The sequence below is a fragment of the Pleurodeles waltl genome, chromosome 4_2, assembly GCF_031143425.1.
Source record: "Pleurodeles waltl isolate 20211129_DDA chromosome 4_2, aPleWal1.hap1.20221129, whole genome shotgun sequence".
NCBI classification, from domain to species: Eukaryota; Metazoa; Chordata; class Amphibia; order Caudata; family Salamandridae; genus Pleurodeles; species Pleurodeles waltl.
This window is the reverse complement of record NC_090443.1, coordinates 594,492,857-594,519,978: the sequence shown is the minus strand read 5'-3', so window position 1 is coordinate 594,519,978 and position 27,122 is coordinate 594,492,857.

The window sequence follows — 27,122 nt, the reverse complement described above, 5'->3', positions numbered from 1 at the left end:
GTTTTCTCACATTATGTATATCGGGTTTCTTCAACTCAGCATCTGCATTGGAACAGAAGGAGCTGGGTTCTATATTTGTTTGGTTTTCCTTTCTACTGATTAATTTTACTGCTTTCCTGATGAGAGCCATCTATGCAGCTGGCTTCCTGATGTATATACTAAAGCCCATCTAGTAAGGGAGAGGGTGAGGAACTCAAGTGCACACACTCCCCCCTTTCAAGCTCACATCCCTCAAGGTAAAGGTATGTAAATTTGCCAACTTTCATCATAATGCTGTCCCTGTAATGCAACTCTCTTGTGTAGAGGATTTCCAGATCTTGACCCAAAATTGATCCAGAATGTGCAGATACAATTGACTATAATAAGGCAAATCCAACCATCAATTGCATCCAAAAATGTATTAAATGCTATAAACCATTCTTTCCATGGTACAGGTGGCTCTACTGGAGACTTCCAAAAAGGTGATGAAGCACTGATGCCCTGCATATTTGAGTTTATTTTTCAAGAAATTCACTAGGACACTTTGTTTCAAATGAAAAAACAAACACAAACTGTGGGAAAAAAGTCCTTATACTTGTAAATATTAGTGTCTATAGACCTTATTCTTTTAGAATTTAAAAAAAGCAAGAGAAAGGAGAAACAATTACTTAAAACAAAATCCGTATGCAGTATGTATGCCTGGCTGTGAAATGACTGAAGGCGAGGCAAACTTGATGGCCGCTGAGGCTGCCTGCCTGACATTGCATTGTGAGATAGAAAAGAAAAACAGGATGGCCACCGAATATGCGCAACAGTGTGCACATGCGCCCTGGGTGGTTGCCCCAAAAAGGTAGCGCATTTCCCATACTGCATGTGCACTTGTTTCTGATCACCTCTGATTGCGCTTGAGACCATCTATATTCTTCGCTTTGGTACGCAATGCACGCTGAGCATCTGGTGTGCAGGAAAAATGTTCCAATGGAGGTAGTACGGAGCAGTCACTCACCCTAGGGTTGCTGACCAGATTGGCTTGATCGTCACAAATATTTTGAGGCAAGTCTGGGCAAGTTCACTTACAAATATCTTTATTGCAAGTAAGTGGTAACTGGGTAACCACCAGCCTCATAAGTGTCCTCCTCTCAACTTTGTCCCTGATCTCTAACCATCCTGGAATGTGGCATAGGATTTCACACTCCAGCACAGATCGAGACACAGAGACAGACTAGCATGAGAGATAGAAGGACATAACATTGACTCCTCAACACAAACAAATAATTTGGTCCAAATATTATTGCCTAATATAATCTTGACTTGATGTTTGTCAATGAGAAGTGGCTTAGTGACACTTTATGAACTGGTGTTGACAGTTCTGTGACCTATACTATAATAAAAGACTGGAGTGACTGTATCTACAAATTCAGAGGAGGATTAGCAAATATTAATAAGAAATATCTCCTGAAATCTGTTTTAAATATTTTTAAGTTCAATTTAACAGAAACTTTTGTCACCAATATTACAATTACCCTTAAACTCAATTCATCTGTTTGCTGGAGTGGAGTATATGCAAATATGTTATATGTACAGCATAAACATTGTCAAATGGCAGCAGAGCACTAGTCTATCATCCTCCAGGCCATAACTTGGGAATTGGAGCTGTGTTTGCTGAATTCATTCTGCCAATATATTTCATTTTAACTATTGAGTAGAACAGTTTTTACCTATTTCCTGATGGCAGGTCCAAAAGAGGTTGTATGAATCAGTTAAAGCGAACACTAAAAAGTAGTGCTGTTTTTTACTTGTCTCCAAATCTATTTATTCCAGGTATCGCAAAACAAACTCAAATTGTCTAAGCTGCACAAATGGGAAAGGCATAATGAATACCTGAAGAACATTCTGTTCTGCAGCATGTTTGGAATCAAGTAGAAAAGCAATAGAGAGATTTTGTGAGGGAAATGTAGTACTCACTGCCAATAATGCTCTCTCCGGACTCCTGCAAACATATAAATCTTTCTTGTTCTTGGCTCCAGCACTCCGGTAGTTGGGGATGAGATACCAGTACACTCAGTATGTAGTTTAGAGGAACCCATTGACATGATTGTAACTAGACATAAGGTACTATTTTGTGATCAGGCTGGCACAGTAAAGGGTTTTGTCCAACACATCAGGTTGAAACCGAATGTACAACCTTTTGTACACATGGCGAGACAAGTTCCTTTGTTGATTAGGGAAGATCTCAAGCTGATATTAAAAGACTTATACAGACAAAGTATCATTGAACCAGTGGAATCAACTCAATGGGTCGCACTGATTGTCATTGCACATAAAAAGTCAGGTGTTATTCAGTTATGTGGTGACTTAGGAACATTAAATGCATATATACCCCCTACCCAGGACACATGAAATGTTGGCCAACCTGGGCAATGCTAAATGGATTTCCATTATTCATTTGAGATCAGCGTAATACCAAATTCCCTTGGACAAAGAGTCCCAAGAACTGATAGCTTTTGTCACCCTATTCAGTGCCTATAAATAATTGGAGCTGACGTTTGGGTTGGCAGCCACCAGAGTCTTTCAGAAGCTGATGAATGTCCTGTTTGTCGATCTCAAAGGAGTAGAAGTATACCAGGACGATATTCTGGTCTTTGAAAAAATTTAATCCATTCAAATCCAAAGAGCTATGACTGTCAGAAAGGACAAAAGCAAGGTTGCTACAAAGGTGTTCGATTACCTAGGTTATACCATTGCTGATTCGGGAATGAAACCCAAGTTTTCACTGGCTAAGGCTATCAAAGTTGCCAGTGCGCCCACTGATTGTGATGCAATGCGGTCTTTTTTAGGTCACGCAGAGTATTCCTCTTGGTTTGTGTTGAGGCTCTGCAATGGTAGTAGAGCCACTCAGATCTCTGTTGCGTAAGGGGCAGAAGTTCATTTGGACAGAGGAAATGCAGACTGCTTTTGGTAAAGTGAAGGATTTGATTAAGAAGACTCCAGCTCTGCCTGCTTTCAGAAATGATTGCATGTCTGTTATCACTGTGGATGTCAGCCTCGAAGTTCCAAGGAGTGATTTTAAGTCAGAGAATAAGAAGCAAAGAACAAAATTTTGTATTTGTTTCCAGGTCACTAAAGAAATATGAACAGCACAATTGAACGTGAAGCACTGGCCTGCATTTGGGCTCTTCAAAACTTTAAAATGTACGCCAGTTGACATTGCTTTGAATTACATACTGATTGCATGCCCCCGGTATGTATTTTCACAGGGGGATACCTAATAATGTATCTGCAAGACGTAATCATTTGGAGTCAAAGCTGCATGAATACACATTTGACACAAGCCATGTAACGGAAGGGAAAGATTTTCAGGCAGATTGCCTTTCTCGTATGCCTTTCCTTGAACTGGTTGAAGAAATCAAAATTGGTGATGATGTGTGTATTACTTACATTGATGCAGTTCAAGCCTGTATGGATGTTGAATCTACTTTAATGAATGAGGATTGGATGGATGTGTTCCAAGAGGATGAAATTCTGAAACAGGCCAGTGTGTACATAATCCAATAAGCGCTTCAATGCACAGCAGCAACGCGCTATCGATAAAGCGCTTCAGTACACAATAATAACGCGCATTGACTTAGCGCTTCAATCAAAAGGAATAAACGCGCATTGGCATAGCGCTTCAGGTTCAGAGGAAAAAAAGGTGCTTTGGTCACAATATTTGAAAGCAGAAAGTAAAGTGCTCTTGGCTCAATATTTAAAGCGCTTTTCATGTACAGGAGAACATTTATCAAAAAAGGGTTTCAAAGATAAAGAAATCACAGTTTCATTGTTTTAGGATGCATGATATGTGAGATACATATTAAGATGCTTTATATTGTTTGAAAAGACCTCTTTAAGTGTTTTACGAGTCTTCTAAACTGAGATCTAATGTTTAGAGTTTCATCAATGCATAAGTGGTTCTAAGATTGATATTTAAGAGAGTATCCATGGTCTAAAACTCTGGTCGTCTTGGGACTCTGAGGTCTCAGTTCATTCTGGTGTTGTGATTTACAGAAGGGGCTATTGCCCAAGTGCAAAGAGTATCAATCTGGTATTATGGAGATGCATGTACCCAAAGGCTCTAATGGTGAAGTAGATTGTCATTAATGAGTATATGCATGCCTGTTCTAACCTTTTCCTTTTCAGATCTCTCTCCCAGCTGTTGCCTACCTTAATTCCCTTCCCCCCGCCTGGCTTCATCATAACTCTGTGCTATTAAAGCTTTCTGAGTTGATGACGCTGGGAGGTGGGCCTTCTTGTTCAGCAGCGTGCAGATCCAGAGGAAAAGACACTGTGACATCCATCCATGAAGCAGCCTGGGACAAATTAGCCCTGGATTTTTCTAGACCATTTGTCTCACTTCCTAGTGACATGAGATAAGTCATTTTCTTAATTGACTACTTTTCTAAGTGATTGCACTTTTCGTTTGTCAATTCTCATTCATCATCTGAAACAAGTGTTTATCATTGAGCAGTTGCCCAGATCTCACGTGACCTGTAATGGTTCATATTTTGTTCCCAATGAAATGTGCAAATTTTTGAGTAGTCGTGACATCAGGCACATAAGGGTTGCATCGTACTCACAATCATCTAATGGCTTTGTAGAAAGAGGCAATAAAGTGATTAAGGAAAGGGTACAGACAGCTTTCGCAGCAGGAATGGAAGTGAAACAATTTTTAAAGCAAAAATTCTGGGAGCATAACACAACACCTTATTGTATCAAAGGTGTAACTCCAAGTTTGTTATTAAGGGGGTGCAAAAATCATTTGGCTTTATTCCCTGTGTGGCTGAGGGACTGCGTTCCTAAGGATGAGAGGGAAAGTACTGCTTTAAAAGAGAAGGTTCAGGCATGGGACATAGAAGAAAAGTCAAGGATGAAACAAATTTTGAATTTGATTTTGCTGTGGAGATCAGGTACTGGTAAAAAAACTAGGAATAGTCAAGAAATGAGAGATTATTTTCTCTTCCCCTGCAAATATTTTGAGAGTGGGTAGATCAGTTCTTTTAAAAAACAAAGGTTGTTGGAATAAACAAAATTTGATAAACTCACACCAGAACAAGCCATTCTCATTAACTGTAAGAATGGTTCTAAGTCTATTTCAGATTGGACACAATGGATACAGTCTTGTAAGGACACCGGGGAAGCTGTATCTGGTCACCAGGTTTATGTTGAAAGCAGAAGTAGTGCTCTCCAGGGCCCAGATGCTGGGCATAATGCAGTTTGCACAAGGTCTATTGTTGCTGGAAAACCCAGCAAATTCAAAGATTACGAAATGTAATGTGTAATGTATATGTTTCTTGTTTCAGGATTGTTATTCCTTTTATAGCTTTGTTTTTTTTGTTTTTGGTGGGAAGGCGATGTAGTGTTTTGCAATGCTTTTGTTATGTTGGTCCAGCTCATGCGATATGTTCCACACTCGAGCTGCACCTCTTCTTCTCACAACCATTGTGGTGATTTAAAAATGTTGGTGTTGTTTAAAATGGGCCCATGCAGGAAAACTGAGTGGTGGGCAAGAACTCCAGTGAACCTGTCAGTTCAATCTGGGTTCTGACCTAGATGGTCACTACTTGTCATAGCCGAGTACTTTGGGAATAAAACCTTGAACTTATCTTCAGTTTCTGGACTCCTTATCTACTACAAACTGACACACTCTTGATGCCGGTGTTTGCTCAACCGTGATTGCTGTTCTCTTTTGGATTTTTTATGGTACTGTCCTTTGAACCCCCAATCACCTCCCAACCCTGTCCACTGTCCTTAAGCCACCTCCAACTACAACTATCTTTTATTAGGCTCTGCAGTGCAGGCACCGAAATGTCCATCCACAATAAAAATGCAACACAAAGACTGCTTACTGGACCAAATAAGCTGCTCTACTTTTTCTGTATCTCTGGTAAGCAATCTGATCCGCCTTGCACTACTCTTCAACCTAACGCTGTTCACCCATCTTCTACAGTCACATTTGCCTTTTACTTAGCTCTAATTGACTGGCAACATTTGTTGAAAACTAAAAATTTTAACAACTAGATAAGCAGAACTCTTCTTACTGCGATAGTGTGGCATCTCTCAAATCCTGAACTTGGTGTTGTTCCAGATACAATGCCCCTTGGTTCACTCCACACAGACTTGTGGCCCAATAAAGGCAAACATCTTCTGTGTACTGATCTGACCCATTTTACATAATCTGTCTTTCCTCGTGCTCTCAAATCTTTCTGCTCTCTTTAATGCTCTCACCATATTGACTCTGTCCCTGACATCACTAAGGAATTAGTTACAATTATCAGGGAACTTTAAAATTCAGCCCTTGGTTCCTGAAACGTCCTTACTGAAGAAGACCTCTACAATCACCTACCTCCTTTTTCACTTTATAATTGAAAAAAATCCATTTCCAAATGACTCTTGCAGATTAAACTCCTAGGGGCTCAGGTTCTTGGGTACCAGGAGGAGTCCCTCTGTCCCAACTGTCAAGTTCTTTTCACCATTTGTGAGTTGTTTTTCTTGCAATAATAGCTTATACCTTAAACCAAATTCTAACAGACATCTGCAATTACTTCCTAGCTACGGCCTTTATTCCGCTCACCTAGAAATAGATTGAAATACCCCCTCTTCTGAGGATCACAAAACATACAAAAGCATTATGAGTAATTGTTAGAAATGGGGTCTTTGGTTGGCAGTCATGTTACCCCCCTGTCCAAGCAAGGACCCTCAATCTAGTAAGGGTAAAAAAGAATCACCTTCAGCTAACCCCTGCTTACCCCCTTTGGTAGCTTGGCACAAGCAGTAGGCTTAACTTCAGAGTGCTAGGTGTAAAGTATTTGTACCAACACACACAGTAACTTAATGAAAACACTACAAAATGACCCAACACAGGTTTACAAAAATAGAGAATATTTATCTAAACAAAACAAGACCAAAACGACAAAAATCCACAATACAAAAGTCAAGTTATCAATTAGAAAGCAAAAAGAGTCTTCATGTAATTTGAAACACACACTAATGCTGTTAGCGTGAAAATGTACCTTGGGTGCGTAAAAAATAACCCTGTACGGGTGAGTGTGCATCAAAAAGGGCTGCGATAAGTCGATTTCACTCACGAGCGAGACCTTGCGTAGTTTCTCCTTTTGTCGGGTCGGGTGCGTTGTTTCTTCTCTCCGCAGGAGAGCAATGCGTCGATCCAGTCAGCACCCTCGGGTCTGGGCAGGCCTTGCATTGGTTTTACACGCCCAGTGGCACTTGCGTCGGAAATCCATCCACTCGATAATCCGAAAACCACACAGCGTGGGTTGCGATCTCACCAGCCTCCATCAGCAATGCTGCATGTCGTTTCTCCAGCTCTGTGCATCGATTCTTCGGTCGTGTTACAGGTGAGCGGCGTTTTTCAGCCGCGAAGCCGGCGGCGCATCGATTTCCCAGCCGCAGACCGGAGTCACGTCGATCTTTTCCCCGCACAGCGTTCTGTGCGTGGAGTTCTTCTTCTTAGGTTGCCAGCTTCTCATTTAAGGGTCCCAGGAACTGGATGGGCACCACAGGGCAGAGTAGGAGTGTCTCCAGAGACTCCAGGTGCTGGCAGAGAGAAGCCTTTACTGTCCCTGAGACTTCAAACAACAGGAGGCAAGCTCTAAATCATGCCCTAGGAGAGTTCTTCTCAAGATGAAGGCACACAAAGTCCAGTCTTTGCCCTCTTACTCTAGCAGAAGCAGCAATTGCAGGATAGCTCCACAAAGCATGGTCACAGGCAGGGCAGCTCTTCTTCCTCAGCTCTTCAGCTCTTCTCCAGACAGAGGTTCCTCTTGGTTTCCAGAAGTGTTCAGCGGTCTGTGGTTTTGGGTGCCCTTCTTATACCCAATTTCTCCTTTGAAGTAGGCTTACTTCAAAGCAAAGTCTCTCTTGAATGTGAAATCCTGCCTTGCCCAGGCCAGGTCCCAAACACTCACAGGGGGGTGGAGACTGCATTGTGTGAGGGCAGGCACAGCCCTTTTAGGTGTGAGTGACCACTCCTCCCCTCCATCCTAGCACAGATGGCTCATCAGGAAATGCAGACTACACCTCAGTTCCCTTTGTATCACTGTCTAGTGAGAGGTGCAACCAGCACAACTGTCAAACTGCTCCAGACAGGGAATCCACAAACAGGCAGAGTCAAAGAAATGGTTTAAGCAAGAAAATGCCGACTTTCTAAAAGTGGCATTTTCAAACACACAATCTTAAAACCAACTTTACTAAAAGATGTATTTTTACATTGTGAGCTCAGAGACCCCAAACTCCACATGTCTATCCGCTCCCAAAGGGAATCTACACTTTAATCAGATTTAAAGGTAGCCCCCATTTTAACCTATGAGAGGGACAGGCCTTGCAACAGTGAAAAACGAATTTAGCAATATTTCACTGTTAGGACATATAAAACACATTACTGTGTGTCCTACCTTAACCATACACTGCACCCTGCCTTTGGGGCTATCCAGGGCCTACCTTAGGGGTGCCTTACATGTAAGAAAAGGGAAGGTTTAGGCCTGGCAGGTGCGTACACTTGCCAAGTCGAATTTACAGTTTAAAACTGCACACATAGACACTGCAGTGGCAGGTCTGAGACATGATTACAGAGCTACTTATGTGAGTGGCACAACCAGTGCTGCAGGCCCACTAGTAGCATTTGATTTACAGGCCTGTGGCACCTCTAGGGCACTGTACTAGGGACTTACTAGTAAATCAAATATGCCAATCATGGATAAGCCAATTACAATACAATTTACACAGAGAGCATATGCACTTTAGCACTAGTTAGCAGTGGTAAAGTGCTCAGAGTTCAAAAGCCAACAACAACAGGTCAGAAAAATTAGGAGGCAGGAGGCAAAAAGATTGGGGATGACCCTGCATAAACTAAAAAGTCCAACCGTAATTATAGATTGAGTTTGTTCTTACCCAACACAGCCAAGATCATTAAATGCGTAGTGAGCTGTGATTTTTTTCATACCATCTTCACTCTAATAGATGTTGTGGTGGTGTCCATGATGGTTCTAGGCGTGCACATGGTACCTAATGGACAACCTCCATATGACCCTAGATGAAGGCCGCAGAGCTGCTTACAGACTTAGACCTCTCTGCTGAGTTTGCGTTAATCTGTCACACGTGTTTTACCAACTCAGTTCAAACAGTTTCTTTTTCTATGTGTTGTACCAGTTACAGAAATCAGATACTTTTTTAGCCACTGTGTTGGTCTCTGTGGTAACTTTTGAATGCCTTACTCAGAATTTAAGCTGTGGCTTCTACATATGCCCAATGACCTTCATCTTTTCATTTGTCTATGTAATCGAACTTATGTAATGGAGACTTGCTTTAAAGACTATTTAAAGGCTAAACACACTAAGGGGGTCATTCTGACCGGGGCCAGGGTCGGTGGGAGCACCGCCAACAGGCTGGCGGTGCCCCGCAGGGCATTCTGACCGCGGCGGTTTGGCCGCGGTCAGAAATGGAAAACCGGCGGTCTCCCGCGCCGCCATGGGGATTCTGACACCCCATACCGCCATCCTGTTCCTGGCGGTTCTCCCGTGTTCTGGGGTGTCGTGGGGCCCCTGGGGGCCACTGCAGTGCCCATGCCAATGGCATGGGCACTGCAGGGGCCCCCGTAAGAGGGCCCCACAAAGAATTTCAGTGTCTGCTGAGCAGACACTGAAATTCGCGACGGGTGCAACTGCACCCGTCGCACATCCTCCACTCTGCCGGCTCCATTCGGAGCCGGCATCCTCATGGAGGGTTGTTTCCCACTGGGCTGGCGGGCGGCCTTTTGGCAGTCGCCCGCCAGCCCAGTGGGAAACCCAGAATCACTGCGGCGGTCTCCTGACCGCGGAGCGGTGTTCTGGAGGGGGGAACTCTGGCGGGCGGCCTCTGCCGCCCGCCAGAGTTAGAATCACCCCCTAAATCCTAATGTATATAAGACAGACGCTCCCATTGTAGGTAACCTGACAAATTGTTGGTACAATGCCTGGTAGCCCTCTGACATTACCCCAGTGCCTACCCAAATCTTGGCCATTTAAAATCTAGACTATGGGCCTGATTTAGAACTTGGCGGAGGGGAATACTCCATTAGAAGTGTGACAGATATCCTGTCTGCCATATTACAATACCACTATATCCTATGGAGATTATAATATGGTTGACGGTATATACATCACACATATGATGGAATATTCTATCCGCCAAATTCTAAATTTGGCCCTATGTCTTTTTTTTTTATGCCATTAGCCCCTGTAAAACTCAGATAAAAAAATCCATCTCCATCTGCTTCTTTCCTCCGAAAATCATTAGAAAGATACTTATTTACTTCCTACCAGCTGCCGGAGAACAGCCTTCGAGAAGCCCATATTCTCCTGCCTAGACTGTCGCTACTCACTTTTCTTGGGTCATCCTAAACACATTTTGACATAACACCAGCTGACTAAGGATGCTGCACCATGCCTTCTTACGGGACTCCTATACAGGATACATATCTGATCAGACTGCAGTTGCTTCTGATCCCTAAACAAGTAATTTTTAACTGCCTGTGCACCTGTCACAGAGTAATCAATCTACCTCTGGACCCCACTGTCTGCAGTTATATTTTCTTAAATACTCTCCTTCCAAACCTCCTTGCAATTCTGTCTGATCATAATTCCCGCGAAGGCGGGTTTGCTTTTTCTTATCTTGTTATAAACCTTTGGAATATCCTCTCTGCTGACGTCAAAAATCATCTCAATGATTGTCTCTTTATGAAATCCCTAAAAACATCTGTATTTATCTCGTATACATTTACGCAAACTTTCATTTTTTATTCGTTCTAGTTCTAGTCTAGAGTCTAGTTCCTAGTACACAGATTTTTTTTTACATTTCAAAAATCTCCAAAGTCAGCATGCATATGATGACTATATAGCTCAGAAGAAGAACTCAAATCCTGGCCCCTAAGTTTTGTTAAGGAGCAACTGAACAAAAGAAGCCAGTGCTCCACTTCTTGCAACCAACACTAAAACAATCAGGTGCACGGGTACTGCTGAAAAACACTCAGAAGCATTCAGGGCCACACACAAACCTAGCCTCATCTCAAAACATCAAAAATAAAATCTGAAAATGCCCCATCATTACTTAGCGTGAGGCATAAAGCAGAGTCAGAAATAAATAATCCGAGCTATACAGACACTAAACATGCTTTGGAAGAGGGCATATTAGCCCGAAAATGAGGTTTGGAGAAACCACCATAAACCATGAAGGAAATTGGTCATATAGACTAGGCATGATAGTACTCAACAAAAGACAGAACCTAGTTAAAATTGCTGCTGAACTATAATGATTTGCCCACAACGTACAGTATCATAAAAAGCAGATCAACGGCAAGTCTGGGTAAATAAATACATTTTTCTTTCACAAAAACTCAAAACATCTGAATTAGACACCGTGAAATACTCAAGAATAAGTCTATGGGTAGTTTGGTTGTAAATTTAGAATTGCTGATTATTCTGGAAAGGACATAAAAGTTTCAGAGATGCAAATTAAAAGATAGCTGAGCCTTTTTGATTGTATCTGGGTATGAACTAGTAACGGTTGTCTTTCAACTACCATGGAAAAAACAAAGGCATTTTGAGCGTAGGTTCAGATATCAATATAATCTGTGCAAAGCTTCTGCTGGATAACAAGGAAGAATGAAACACATTGAGGCCAAGTGTCTGTAGCCCAGTATGGAAGCAACACGGGAAGTCAGCCGTTAAGAATATAGCACGCAACAACAAGACCATGGAATGTTGGGAGGGAGGACCATGTGGAGGGAAGACCATGTGGTCCTCCCCTGTGGAACTCTTCATGCTGATCATTAAAATTAAAATAAAAAGCTCTTGCAATACAGCACATTACATACAGGGCAAACAATGCTAACACAAAGGCTCCCTTTGCTTTTGCATTGTTCCAAGCCACATGCAAGGTTTCTCCAAATCGTACCATTTCACTTTATGCTCGACTTAATGCACTAAGGGCCATATTTATACTTTTTGACGCAAAGCTGCGCCGCCGCAGTTTTGCGCCAAAAATTTTACCGCCGGCTAACGCCATTTCGATGCGCCGTGCGGGCGTAAAATTTATACTTTGATGCGCGGCGCCGCAATCAACAGGTAGGAGTCATTTTTTTTTACGCACATTGCGGCGTCAAGTCGTAAAGGAAAATGACGTTAACGCGACGTAAATGACTGTGGGTCGATTTACGACACCGCAACCCGGATATGTGCCGTTTTTTTTTACGCAATAGCGGCAAAAATACCCGCGAACACTGCCCTTTCAGCAGAGGAGAGCCAAAATGGATCCCAGATGCCACTACAGACCCCAGGAAGATGACAGCAGACCAGGAACCAGCAAAGATGATCCATACAAGAACCAGGACATATATAGAAAAAAAAGAAAGTGTCGCTTCAGTGCAGAGGAGCAGGAAATCCTGGTTAAAGAGGTGACGGAACACCCGCACCAACTGTTCATCACCTCTAAGTTGCCAATCAGTAGGAGAGAGGCCATATGGCAACAAATTGTTGACAAGATCAACAGTGTGGCTGAAGTACGCAGGACAGTCACCGAGTGTAAGAAACGCTGGCATGGCTGCAAACGTAGGACAAAGGAAAAAATGGCCAGGAACAGGGAGACAGCACTGCAGACTGGAGGTGGGAGTCCAGCACACTAGGAGGCCCTGGACCACATGGAGGAGATGGTCGCAGCCGTCATCCCTGAGGAGATCGTCACAGGGATTCAAGGACAGGACAGTGCAGACTACCACGAGACAACGCATGCAGGGTAAGTCGCATGGGGAATTATAATGCAATAATGTTGACTGTAAGCAGGGGGGGAAATACCTACTACACATTGCATGTAAGTCAGCATATACATGGAGTGGCATGGGTAAAGGGGCACCGCAGGGGGGCATGCCCTGCACATACAGAAGCTGGGGCACAACATAATACAACACCAACAACAGTCCCATGGGGACATCCTGTCATGACAACAATGGAGCTAAGGGAAAGCCTCTACAGGAGGGAAGGCCACTACGTCAAACTTACATCCTGGCACTCGTCAGCCAAAATATCTCCTACATTAACTAGGGCCCTATCAGCAATCCACTAGCCAAAACAACAACTGCAATGTAACTGCAACAACAGTTGACACTACCACCTCTGATCTCTGTGCAGCTATAGTAGCCAATGGCAGTAACCTCCCCATGGAACATACATACCTAAATTAGGGGGTGAGGATGACATCTGCAACAATCTCCTGAAACAAGACAAAGGCCCCAGTACACTCATATGTCAATGCCCATAGTTGTCACATACATCAGCCAAAGTAAACAGCAATAGGAGCGACACAGCACTAAGGACACACCCATGCTGCATATGTCAGGGTCCTTCACGTGCCTGGCTAACCAGGCAACATCACAAATGTCATACTGCTCAGACAACAGCATTGAGGAGGGGATACATGCAACTGGTCACTGAAATACACCTGCACAGTCAGAGGACCAAATAGGACATTGATACAATAAACAGGGCAATCCAATTAAACACACATTACCCAACATCAGCAGGACACATTAACTATGTCTACATCCATATCACATCATAACATTGCCATGCATAGGATATGCCACATGTCAATTACAATTAGGTCAATGTGAACAATCAGGGATTGGGGCAGGTCCTGAGAGGCAAGTGTGCTGCTAGGGCAATCAGAACAACCACAGCCAGTGAAAGGTCTCACCATAAGAATAGATATACACGGAGGGTTGAGTAGGACAAAAAGATGGCTATTCCCTATTTGGTACAAAGCAACACCTAGAGGCGATTAGGCAGACAAGTCTGATAACTCAATATCATACATGTGACACACAGGTGGGCCATAGGCCTATAACAATGCCCATTTGAAGGACAGCAGATACCAATACCAAACAAGATCACAAAGTAAATTCATCAAAAGGCTGGCATGTTACGTAAAAATTGTCACAACACAGACACACTAATTGTACCCTGTTTCATTGCAGAGGAACATGGATCTCCTGCCGATATGCCTGTCCCTGATTTCCCTGATGACATGGATGACGAGCCCATAAACATTGCCCAGGAGACCATCCAAAAGGTCCTTGAAACCCTCCAGACCCCACCTTCAGTCACAAGGAGGAGCACAGAACAAGCAGCCATCACAGAAGAACCACCCACCACCCCAATTGCAAGACCTGCCAGCTCCTACACAGCTGAGGACTCTGACGACACTGGCACCAGCTTTGAAAGAACTGTAGTTGGAGTACAGCTGGAGCTGGCCAAGGAGGTGCGGGTGGGGATGCAAACTATGGCAGCCAGCCTTGAGGGGGTGCGCTCGTGCATTATGTCATCTGCAGATCAGGCAGCAGCTATGCAAGCCCTAACATCCATACTGCAAGGACTACAAGAAACTATAAAGGAATTCACCACTGCAGTAAGGGAGTTGCCACAACACCTTGCACCCCAAACTTTCCACTGCATGCACCAATGCAATCATGACTACCTCAGGGCCGACCTGGCTGCCTACCATCGTGATGTAGCTGCTATTCTCAAAAACCAGCAGGCCCTCCTTGCTGCAGTACTGCCCTTAAGAACTTCACAGGGAGCAGCCACCGGGATGTCTGACTCCATGTCTTCTAACACTGAGGTGTGTGTTGCCCCTTCACAACCAACAACAACAAGGACAAAGCAGGCAACACACACATCAGAAGAAGAAGACATGGAACAGATCACATTCACATGGAAGAGTACCCGGAAGCACTAGTCCCTGCACCATGGCCTACTTTGACCAAGGTCCTACGTTTTGTCAACCACTGTATGACTTGTCAGCATTGCCAGTGAATGTCTCTCTCCTACTAATCGGCAAATCCTGTCCCTCTGCACTGTCTGTAACATCACCCCAGCATGTCAGGAGCATCATCCACACCCGTTCTGTAGGATCACCATGTAAGAATGCACTAGAACGGACTCAGCAAACATGGACAATGTACATTTTGCACTACAGCACCTATCAATAAATAGCACTTGCACACCTAATATGTCTTTGTGTAATATGACACATCAACTGTGCAGTAGATAACTCAAAAGTGCCTGTGTGACAACCATGTAGCTTGTCAATACAACTGTCCTGACATCATGGAGTCTGATACATCTGTGCAGTGGCCATGATTGCATCATAGCCTGACCATCCTGAGGAGAATAACTGATGAAGGGAGAAACCACACACAATCATACTGTGTCGGACAGAATAATGCTCCATCAATAGCAATCAAAGTCAATTAATGGTGGCTGATAAATGTGGGCACCATGCAATACTAAAACATTAAATTATGCAGTCTAATCTAAGCAAACACAACTAAACACAGCATCAATCACCCTTTCTGAGTATAATTCCAAGAAGGGAAGTCATGCAGAATTGTTGCACACATGATCTATGTCAGTAATGAAGACAAGAGTGTTAACAACACCTCATCTACAAAGATGTCCCTGAACATCACACTGCAGTCCGACCTAATAAATTCCCCACAAGACCAAGTCTGGAAGCACACTTTGTGATGTAGAAAACATACTCATCAACACAAATCCTTTGTGATCCATGTAAACTCCAAATGGTGGTTCTATCAAATGGTGGATACTTACCAAGTTAGCGCAGGGGTAGCTGCCATTTTAAACCTCTTTTTTCTTCGGTGTGTAGCATAGGACACAAATGTCATAGAACAACAATCACTTACACTGATGGCAAGGCAATGATCAAGTAGCAGTTAACACATAATGCAAAGGGTTAACTATATATTTATTCATAAGTATTCACACCAGAGGCAACTAAGGGAAAAGTCATACCTACACTAATCTAATCTGACTACTCCTAACCCACAACTGTCCCTAACCAACCTAAGCTAAACTTACTCTACACATATAACGAATCGATATAAACATCAACCCCCCACCCACCATTATGAGACAGGACACATGCAGGACAACACATACTAACCTACACACATACTATACTATCCTAAACAATCATATATATATATATATATATATTTTTTATAATCTTTTTTTTTTTTTTTTTCTAAACAGACAGGAATCCCAACATTGACCCCCACCCACCCACACACTCAAAAATGAAAAATAGACAGAATAAGGACCCCCCACCCTCCTCCCTAACACTAACTAAGCTAACAACCTATACTAACCTAACACTAATCCCCAAAACCCACCTATCATGATAAAAAGGCAAGAGGAGAGAGGGGAGGGATAAATTAAAATAGACCATATAAGTCCTAGAGGTTGGCCCTCCGTAGGGTCCGCCTGATGGACCTGACCCGCTTCTTTATCTACGCCACATCCTGGCTCAGCTTGTCCACCTTCCGAATGAACTTGTCCATTTTGCGGTCTAAAGCCTGGAATGCTGCAGGGTCAATTGGAGGTGCTGCTGCTGTCTGTGTGCTGGCAGAGGTGCTCTGTGTGGGAGTTGTTTGTAGCCCACTGGACTGTCCTGCAGCTCTGATATTGCTGGGTCCAGGTCGTGCTGCAGAGGCATTGCTGGGGCCACTTGGGGAGAACTGGTGGTTGTGGTGGTGGTGGCTGTAGTGGGCAACGTTGGGCCACCCTGTGGTGAGGCCCACCATGCTCCGGAGGCCCGATCCGCCTGATATTTTCGGGCCATCCGTCGGAACCCCGACTGCACCTGCAGGATGTGCCAGTATCTCATGGCCCGCCTCTCAAAATCATGCCTCTGTGCGGCACCCATGTTTGCAGCTGTGAAGAGAAAGGGCAACTATTTACCATAGGAAATGCATTGGGTGGAATAGCACAATGGGTCAATTTGAAATTACTCTTACTGCCTGCATACAAAGGGCATCTCACACTTAGCATATACATGTCTATACATGATGGGTGACATCAGCCTAAACTTCTCATCAAAATAATTAGTAATGCAGCTGACATTATGGCTGCACCTCCTCCGCCTATTGCCTTGACTACATATGTCAGTGTATGTGATAACAATCACAACCCTCAATATCTTCGATTTGTAATTGGATTTGCTAGTAGGGAACTCATGTGCCATAACCGAGTGTGTACACTAGGTTCAAGACAAAGTTTCAAATGGTCACAAGTTTGTGTAACATACTGGTTGCTACAGTCCTAGGTACCCTATTCCCAAACACATGGCAGTCTTTGAGGGGGGGGTGGGAAGAACATCCAACAATCCCATAATCAATGCACACCCAGGAGTGTATAGAAAGCTCAACAAGTTTTTGCCTCCACACACACAACACCAGTGAAGGGCTAGCAACAAATCGGAGTCAGCTAAACCTTGTCCTATCCAAGGTCCACACATGTCAAAATGTACTGACTTAGGCCAACATCACATACTACCAGTGAGGCATATTTTTCTACAGACACAGAGGAGCAAGAACACCCATGATCATGAGTAGAATGTACACCTAGGCCATTGCACTCTAGTCCCACACACTTCTAGTACAACTTGTGGAAGTACATGCCCCCGGAAGATCCAACCTACAGTGTACTCAGTCCATCGTTAACTAGGGAAGCAGCAGATTTCAGAAAAGCCATTTGCAGAAGCTATCTGGGAGAATGTCAGTCTGAAATGCAGACTCAGTCCGAGACAAGTCCCAGAGCAACTCTTACATTAACCAGTGTATTCCACATGACTCACCCCATTCCCCATAGCGGGCCCTACTGGAATGGCCTACAGACCCAAAATCTGAGAAATGGATAAGCATAGGTCAACTCAAAATGAAGTGATAACTGAAAACCCACTAATGGAACAATACTAATGAATGGGCAGCGCATCAAACCTTGAATTCTGTTGAACACACAGTAGTCCATCATGCATCACCAGCAAACATTAAAAATAGCACACATGCAACACTCACTGTAGGTGTCGGGGTCCTCAAAATGAGCCACCTCTCCCACTGTGTACGGTGCAGGTCCACCTGTAAAGCATGGAAGACAGAATATACTCAGAATCCGTGCACTGACAAACAATTGCAATTACAAAGACAATGTGAGAATATGACACGAGTAATGAAACCCTTTCACACATGCTCATACTGCATGGAATTATTTATGAGCAACATTTACATTGGATGAGTCTCCTGCTACAGTTACACACCCTACTACACACATGCAGTGGCCTGAACAGTCATGTGGTGGCAAAGATGCACCTCCATTAGTATGCACCAACAATATAGGGGTGCATTCATCTCATCATGTGCATCCAAGAGAGACATCCAAAAGCTGGTTACTTGAGGACTGCATGACCTCTCAAACTCAAACAGCCTATGTGGTCAGTTTCCATACACACCAACCAGACACACATGTGACATATGTGTGGACAACATTGCTAACTTCAATTGATGTGAAGGCAGCACTCATTTATAGCATCATGTAGGGTTTACAAATGTCAGTCTAGCTATGGCGTCTACATATGTAGGTATGATGTTTGAACATCCATTTTTCACTGGCTATTGTGACCTGTAGAGTCCTAATTGCATCATTAATGTGTCGCTTGTCTGACACAAAGGCCGCACTACATTACATACTGCTACAGGCAACCGGTATGTGTAGAAAACATGAGCTACCTGACTGCTAGCATTTGTCTTCCTTCACATTGTGCATCAATTACCCAGTAGGTTTCCCTAGCATTACACACAGTCAGCTACTTATCTGGCAGATTGGGTAACAATCATCACATGTCGCCACACAGCTTTAAATTGTGCACATGTAATTGATCTGTACTCACCAACATGGCCACCAATCCTGATTCCCAGGTGGTCCAGCAGATCTTGCTCCCTGGATATCAGATCAGCCCAGCGGTGCTTCAGTTGATGGTCATTCCTTAGGCTACCATATACACGGACCAAGTGATGGCGCACCTTCCCCCACCGGACTTTACGGGCCTCCGTGTGATACCCCTGTATCACCCTACCCCCAGCCTCCAGCATGAGTGGGAAGAAATGGCAAACAAGCCATATAAATCCCCCCAATTCCTCCTCACCCATCCTGGAAAGCCATGGCCTACCAGACATGTCAGCACTGACAAAGGGGAAAAAGTAGTAGAAAAAGGAAAAGGGGGAAATGGGGAAAGGTAGAGTGGTGAAATACAAAGAAAACTTAAGAAGAAGAGCCCAACTAACCCCTATATTACAGTACCCACAACAGACTCCCACAGACAATAAATAAAACACTGGACTTGACAAAATAATACAACACAGACTCAGACAGTATTCAACAACAAGACAATGATGACAAAAGCACAATTGAGATGGTACACTGGACACAAAAGCACTAATACACAGGACAACACTTTCCACACAGCCACACAGTCTAGAATAATCTGAGACTGCAAAGTGAAAGTGAAAGTACACCCACTGTACAGATTCTGTAAACAGGATATCCTATTACATCACATCCTGCATAAAATGGCCGCCGTTTTTTTCCCCGCTATGCGTCATTTTTTCACGCATACAGCTTGTGCGTCATATTTTTTGACGCATAGGAGTGCAAATAATGCAGAGTCAAAAAAAAATTCTTCATTGGTCTATTATATTTGTTTGAGGCTTATTTTACAGTTCTAGAGTTGAAAATTAAGCCGCAGGAAAATATGATATCCAAATATGAAAAATATTTTTGACTCTGCATTATCTGCACTCCTGTGCGTCACAAATTATGACGCACAAGCTGTATGCGTGGAAATAGGACGCATTATGGAAAAAAATAGAGGATGTGTTATGCAGGATATTATATCTATTTTCGAAAATGTTTTTTGACTCTGCATTATCTGCACTCCTGTGCGTCAAAAATGATGACGCACAAGCTGTATGCGTGGAAATATGACGCATTATGACAAATATGTCTTTCATTTGTCAAATTGAGAAATGAATTTTGTCATGACCAAACGGTGCTAAGTGATACACATTTGGGGTTAGCTATGGCAAATGTCCCTTATAGGATGTATAGAAGGTATTCACAGTGCAATAGTAATGATTGGTCAGAATGGATATTACTCATAATTGTACACATATGTGGGTAATTGCTGATGGCTATTTTCAAAATATGAATGGGATACCAGGATGTATTCCTTAGCAAAAATGTGTCCACATTTATCACGGTAATCAAAATTATATAAAGGCCAAATAGGTAGTGCAATTGTCGCCTACACTTTTTAAGGGGGTAACAATGTCCTAAATACGAGTTAATGTTTTTTAAATGTGTTTTACTTTTGACATGTAGGGCACACATGCGCCTTATGCATGTGTGTGCTTCACATGTGCATAAATAATGTATATTTGGGGGGCAGTAGAGGTGGACTTATGCCCCCAGCACCCTAGAGTTTGCTCTTCCAGACTTGCAAATTTATCCAAGGGTTTCCCAAATTCAGTGATGCTAAACCTTCAGCAGCAGGCTCATGGAAGCAAATAGGGTATGATTCACTGTTTGCCATTCTGTAATCCCATTTGCCCATTTTACGTTTGCCCTATTGATTCTTTGGAGAAATCTGACATACCATTTTGCATTGATATATTTTGCAAAATCTCAACGTTCCTCATGTCATGATAGCAAATAGGTTGTTGATGTATGTGGCCCTTTATGCATTACCTGGTTTAGTGGCATGTTTCATTCTTCCTGCTAGGTTACAACTGGGACACTACTGTGATCGGCTGCTTGCAAATATTTTGTTGATTGGATGGTACATGTACATGTGTGTGGTCCAATATTGATCCAGTATCAACTGTCAGGGTGTATGTTGCCACTGTAACTTCCAGGTCTCCTCATGAGTTAGTGGCAGCTAATCTTGTTTCTATTGGGTATTGTTTGTAGCAAAATTTGAGAGAAGCCATTGAGGACATGGTCACCTACACATGGATGGTCCCACCCTGTCACTGAAAACGTGTAATGAGACTTTCAACTGGGCAACCTTGGTGTGCTGAGTGAGAGAATGTCTCAGGTGTCTGGATCCGGCATGTGTCATTGCAACATTTGTACTCCTGTTGGCCTCTGTGGATGGTAATGTATCAGGAAACATCATAGCCTCTGTGCAGAAGTAAATGGCTGGTATTCAACACACACGACTCATCTTTATCATTTGAACAATGTTACTCAGCGTTTGAACAGTCAGGGTCCTCATATGTGTTGACTTTTCATGGACATTATCTGAGGTTGCTGGTTTTGATGGAGGCCATTTACACCATCATACACTATGGTCCTGGTCCACTGTCACATTTTGTAGTTTAGGCATTAATGAGGGCCAGACAACGGAAGGGCCAAGATTTGGCTATTCAAGGGCACTGTCACAAATCGGATGCAAATAACAGTCAGATGATGCAATACTATGGGGGTCATTCCAACCCTGGCGGTCGGTGTTAAAGCGGCGGCCAACCCGCCAACAGGCAGGCGGTAAAAAAAATGGATTTCTGACCCTGGCGGGAACCGCCAACACAGACCGCCACTTTAACACTCCGACCGCCACGGCGGGACAAACAAACAGCGCGGCGGTCACCGCCAACAGACAGGCGGCAGACAATGTACCGCCCACACTATCACGACCCACCAATCCGCCACCTTTTCCGGTGCGGGAGCCCCGCCGATAAAAACACGGCGGAAACAGACTACGAACGGGAAAACGCTCACCTCTATACACTCCACGAGGAATCTGGACAGCATGGAACCCGAATTAAACATCCTACCAGCTATTGTCTACCTGCTCCTCTACCAGGAGCACGAACGCCGGTGCAGACGACAACGGTGAGTACTGCACCTACGACACAGGGGAGGGGGGAGGAGAAAAGGTTACGGGCACACATACGCGACACACCCAACCCCCCAACCCCTCCCCCAAATCCCTACACACCAATGCAGAGCAACAAGTCAGAGTGACACTCCCAAACCCCCTGGAAGAATGCAAAGACAAAATAAATTGATCCTTAAAGTTGAAGTATATTATAGCATATTTGAAGTTAAGTGAAATATGAAATATCTAAATAAAATATATTACATCATGAACAATATATACATAGCCCAAAAGTCCGGCACATATTGGCTACCTTCCATTGTTCGTGGGCCAATGTGCATAAACACATGGGCAAAGCCCACACACGAGACCCGATTCCATTGGAGAGAACACTGCTGGGGCATCAGATAATAAAACTACAGGCACCTCAGGGGGAAGGGAACGGGGGGCACCTTAGCCACATGAGTCCACGACGCCAGATCCACGAGGGGCCTCCATGCCCACTGTACCATCCTGGGGAGTGCAAAGCCACAGTCTCTCAAGTCTCTACAGTGGGTGGTTGCCCACTGTACCATCCTGGGGAGTGCAAAGCCACAGTCTCTCAAGTCTCTACAGTGGGTGGGTTGACCACTGTCACATCCTAGGAAGTGCAAAGCCACAGTCCATCAGGTGGATTACAGACTCCACTGGTTATGGAGGAGGCATGTTGGCCAGAGTGCTTAGTGAAGCCCTGCCCGACACAGATCTGGCCCTGCCAATGGGCCAGCGGTGCTTGAGATGAAGGGCCCAGCGGAGCGGTGCTTGACAGGAAGGGCCTAGCGGAGCGGTGCTTGACAGGAAGGGCCCAGCGGAGCGGTGCTTGAGATGAAGGGCCCAGCGGAGCGGTGCTTGACAGGAAGGGCCTAGCGGAGCGGTGCTTGACAGGAAGGGCCCAGCGGAGCGGTGCTTGAGATGAAGGGCCCAGCGGAGCGGTGCTTGACAGGAAGGGCCCAGCGGTGCTTGACAGGAAGGGCCCAGCGGAGCGGTGCTTGAGATGAAGGGCCCAGCGGAGCGGTGCTTGACAGGAAGGGCCTAACGGAGCGGTGCTTGAGATGAAGGGCCCAGCGGAGCGGTGCTTGACAGGAAGGGCCCAGCGGAGCGGTGCTTGAGATGAAGGGCCCAGCGGAGCGGTGCTTGACAGGAAGGGCCTAGCGGAGCGGTGCTTGACAGGAAGGGCCCAGCGGAGCGGTGCTTGACAGGAAGGGCCCAGCGGAGCAGTACTTGACAGGAAGGGCCCAGCGGAGTGGTGCTTGACACAGCGGGGCCCTGTTCAGCGGTGCTTGTCACGGCGGGGCCCTGTTCAGCGGTGCTAGTCATGGCGGGGCCCTGTACAGCGGTGCTTGTCACGGCAGGGCCCTGTTCAGCGGTGCTAGTCACGGCGGGGCCCTGTTCAGCGGTGCTTGTCACGGCGGGGCCCTGTTCAGCGGTGCTTGTCACGGCGGGGCCCTGTTCAGCGGTGCTTGTCACGGCGGGGCCCTGTTCAGCGGTGCTAGTCACGGCGGGGCCCTGTACAGTGGTGCTTGTCACGGCGGGGCCCTGTTCAGCGGTGCTAGTCACGGCGGGGCCCTGTTCAGCGGTGCTTGTCACAGCAGGGCCCTGTTCAGCGGTGCTTGTCACGGCGGTGCCCTGTTCAGCGGTGCTTGTCTTGTGTTCCTGGGGAACCAGATCTGGCCAATAATTCCCGCTCAGTCGCCATCCGACCTTTCGCTAGCGGGCCCTCCTGTGCTGGAGTCCTGGGCCCGTGGGTGTCCTCCGTCACACCCGAAATGGGGCTGGTGGGGCCCTCCTGGGCAGCTCGCCTGCTGCCGGACCTGTCCACCCTGCTGCCCTTGCCCTCCTTCGCCGAATCTCTGGGGCCCTTGCCTCCCTTTGTGGATATGCCAGGTGACGGTGCAAGGGTAGTGTCCTTGGGGGCAGCCGGCTCACACCTGTCGCGCCGGCCCTTCCCTTTTTTGGTTCTTTTCCCAGGGGGTGGGCTGGCTGTCCCCTTGCTACTGGCCGATGTTCCGGCCCTAGGAGCTGGTGGACTCCAATAGCCCTGAACTATGGTCCTAGTAGGTGCAGGGCTTGTGGTGGCTGAGGTGCTGTTTGGACTCTTACGAGATGGAGGGGGTGGGTCAGGTGATGGGAAGAGTTTAAGTTTGGAGAGGAAAAACTTTTTAGGAGCAATGGGAAGAGTAGGTGCTGTGGGTATGGGAATGGAGGAAGAGGATGTGGTTGTAGGAGAGTCAAGTGTGGTGCCTTTGGGTGCAGGTGCTTGTGACGGAGGCTGTCGTGAGGTGGATGGCTGTTGGGTGGTTGGTTGGCTGCGTTTGTGTGGTTTGGAAGAGGGGGTGACAGACACACTGGGAGAGGACACAGGGGACGTGTAAATGGCATTGGGGGTGGTGACTGCACGTGTGCGGAGTGTTCTGGTGGGTGTGCTGGTGATGGACGTACTGGCTGATGGTAGTGTGCATGCATGTGTGAGTGGAGACGTCACAGGGAGGGAGGAGGGAGACGAGGAGGAGGGGGACACAGAGGAGGCAGTGGCTGTTGGCATGTCTGCATGTGGATGTTGCTTGGGTGAATGCTTGTGTGATCTGTGGTGCTTATGTCTGGATGAGCTGCCCTTGGGTGTTGATGTGTGTGCAGGCTGGTCTGTAGGTGTGTCTGGGATAGGCAGAGGAACAGGGGAGTGGGACTGGGTGGAGGGAGTTGGAGGAGGGAGTCTGGAGACAGGGACAACGGCTGCCGTCAGTGCTGAGGCCAGAGCGTTGAACGATCGCTGATGGGCAGCCTGACCCGAATGAATGCCCTCCAGGTATGCATTGCTCCGATGCACCTCCCTTTCCACCCCCTGGATGGCATTCAAAAGGGTAGACTGCCCAACAATGAGCGTCTGGAGGAGGTCAATGATCTCCGCACTGAGGGCAGCAGGGGTAACTGGGTCAGGGCCTGAGGTGCCTGGGGCGAAGGAAATGCCCGGCTTCCTGGCCGAGCAGGCACGGGGCGAACGCTGAGGGGCTGCTGGGAGGGCGGAGCTGGTGCGCTGGGTGGCGGCTGTACCTGTTGTTGAGATGGGCACGGATGTTGCCGCCACCACAAGGGAGCTCCCTTCCGAGGACGTGTCGGTGTCGCTGACGTCTCCACGGGTCCCAGTTGTGGTGCTCCCCTCGCCCTCCGTCTCACTGGTAAACTCGGAGTCGGTTGCAGGGCCCTCCGGGGCCATGTGAGATGCAGCTCCCTCGTGCGCCGATACCACTTCTCCTCCGCCTGATGATGCTAATGCACACATGAACAGGAAAACCAAAAAAAGCGGGGGGAGAAGAAAGAAAGACATGTTGAGTGCATGCATTGGCGGCACCTTTGGCGGAGAGGACAGACACAGAAGCCCCCTGCACTTCGCCGTGCACTCGGGGTACACTACTCAATTATTGTGACTTGGCCTACAAGTCTATGGAGGACAACTGCACACATAGGTGAGCCCGGGCCATGGATAGCTGTACTTAGCACTCTACAGAGGTAGGGGGCGGGGGCACAGGGCCATGCCTAACGGAGGGGCCTAGCCTACAGAAACCGCCCTGGCATAGAGATAGCCACAGCCCTCCTCCACCACCCAGACACCTCCACTGTGCGCTAATATAGCAGAATGTGCTGAGACTCACCCCCTTGTGTCTGCTGTGATGTCCTCACGCGCCCATCCAAATCGGGGTAGGCCACCGCCAGGATCCGGGACATCAGGGGGGTCAATTGCCGTGTGGCACCCCTCCTAGGTTGGGAGGCCATCCCCAGCAGAGCCTCGGCGGTCTTTCTGCTCCCGCTGCAGATGTCCTCCCACCTCTTGCGGCAGTGGGTGCCCCGTCAGTTGTGGACCCCCAGGGCCCGGACGTCCTTGGCGATGGCACGCCAAATGTCGATCTTCTGATGGGCGCTGACCTATGTGACATGGACAGGGTGGGAAAACAAATATCATCACTTGTCTGCATGGTCGATGTGAGTGGCCCCCCTCCCCAACCTTGCCATGTGGCACATGCTCTCATCTGTCGTGCGTTGCATTCCTCATTCGCTCCCCTCCCCACCATCTTACATCCACCCCACTCAACACAGGCATAGCCCATACAACGTGCTCCCTGTGTACTTACCTGTTGGTCTGGAGGACCGTAGAGTAGCGCATACTGGGGGAGGACCCCATCAACAAGTTTCTCCAATTCCTCAGATGTGAAGGCAGGGGCCCTTTCCCCAGTCGCAGCAGCCATTGTCTCTTCCAGACCGAGGTCACAGCAGCACTTGCAGTATAGGTCCTCTCCTGTGGATGATCAGGTCTTGAGTGATGAAGCAGATAGAAAATGGCGGTCACGCCTGCGGCGGTGCGTACCGCGGCGGTGCGTACCGCGACCGCCGGCGCACATCGTCATTGCCTCCTGAGACCCATAGGGTTCAATGTTAACCAATGCTGCTTTGCGCCGCGGTCTTCGACCGCCTACCCCCACGGTGTGCCACGCCAGCGCATTGACCTCACATCCCATTGTCACACTTCACAGGTCAGGCAGCTGCCATTTCAAGGGCCCACATGGCTTAATTTCTACAGCGTCACACAGGCCTAGGCCTTGCATTGCCAATCATACAAGCCATTCAATGCATAGCGAATCGTGTACTGTGCAAGCTGTGGTTACGTACCTGTGGGTTGCTTGACTCTGTGCTCCATGTTGTCCTTCCTAGGCACCGTCCGCTGGGACTTGCGAGGAGATGGAGGAATCCTCCCGTGTACAGACCGCTGGTGGACCTGTTGACAATGGAAGAAAGACATGTCATACTGACATACAGACTTGACAGAGCCACTATACAGGAACTGTGTGCCCAGCTGGAGCCAGACCTGATGTCCCCCATTCGCCAACCCACAGGGATTCCCCCTCTGGTGCAGGTTCTGTCAGTACTCCATTTTTTGGCAAGTGGATCATTCCAAACAACAGTGGCCATATCATCAGGGATGTCTCAGCCTATGTTTTCTAAGGTTTTGCCCAGAGTGTTGTCTGCCCTGATGAAATACATGCGAAGCTACATTGTTTTCCCTGAGGTGGGTAATTTGGCTACAGTGAAGGGTGATTTCTATGCCCTTGGACATATCCCCAACATCATTGGTGCCATTGATGGGACTCATGTGGCTTTGGTTCCCCCCAGTGAAAGTGAGCAGGTGTACAGGAACAGAAAAAGTAATCATTCGATGAATGTCCAGGTGGTCTCTTTGGCTGACCAGTACATCTCCCATGTAAATGCCAAGTTCCCTGGGTCACTGCATGACGCGTACATCA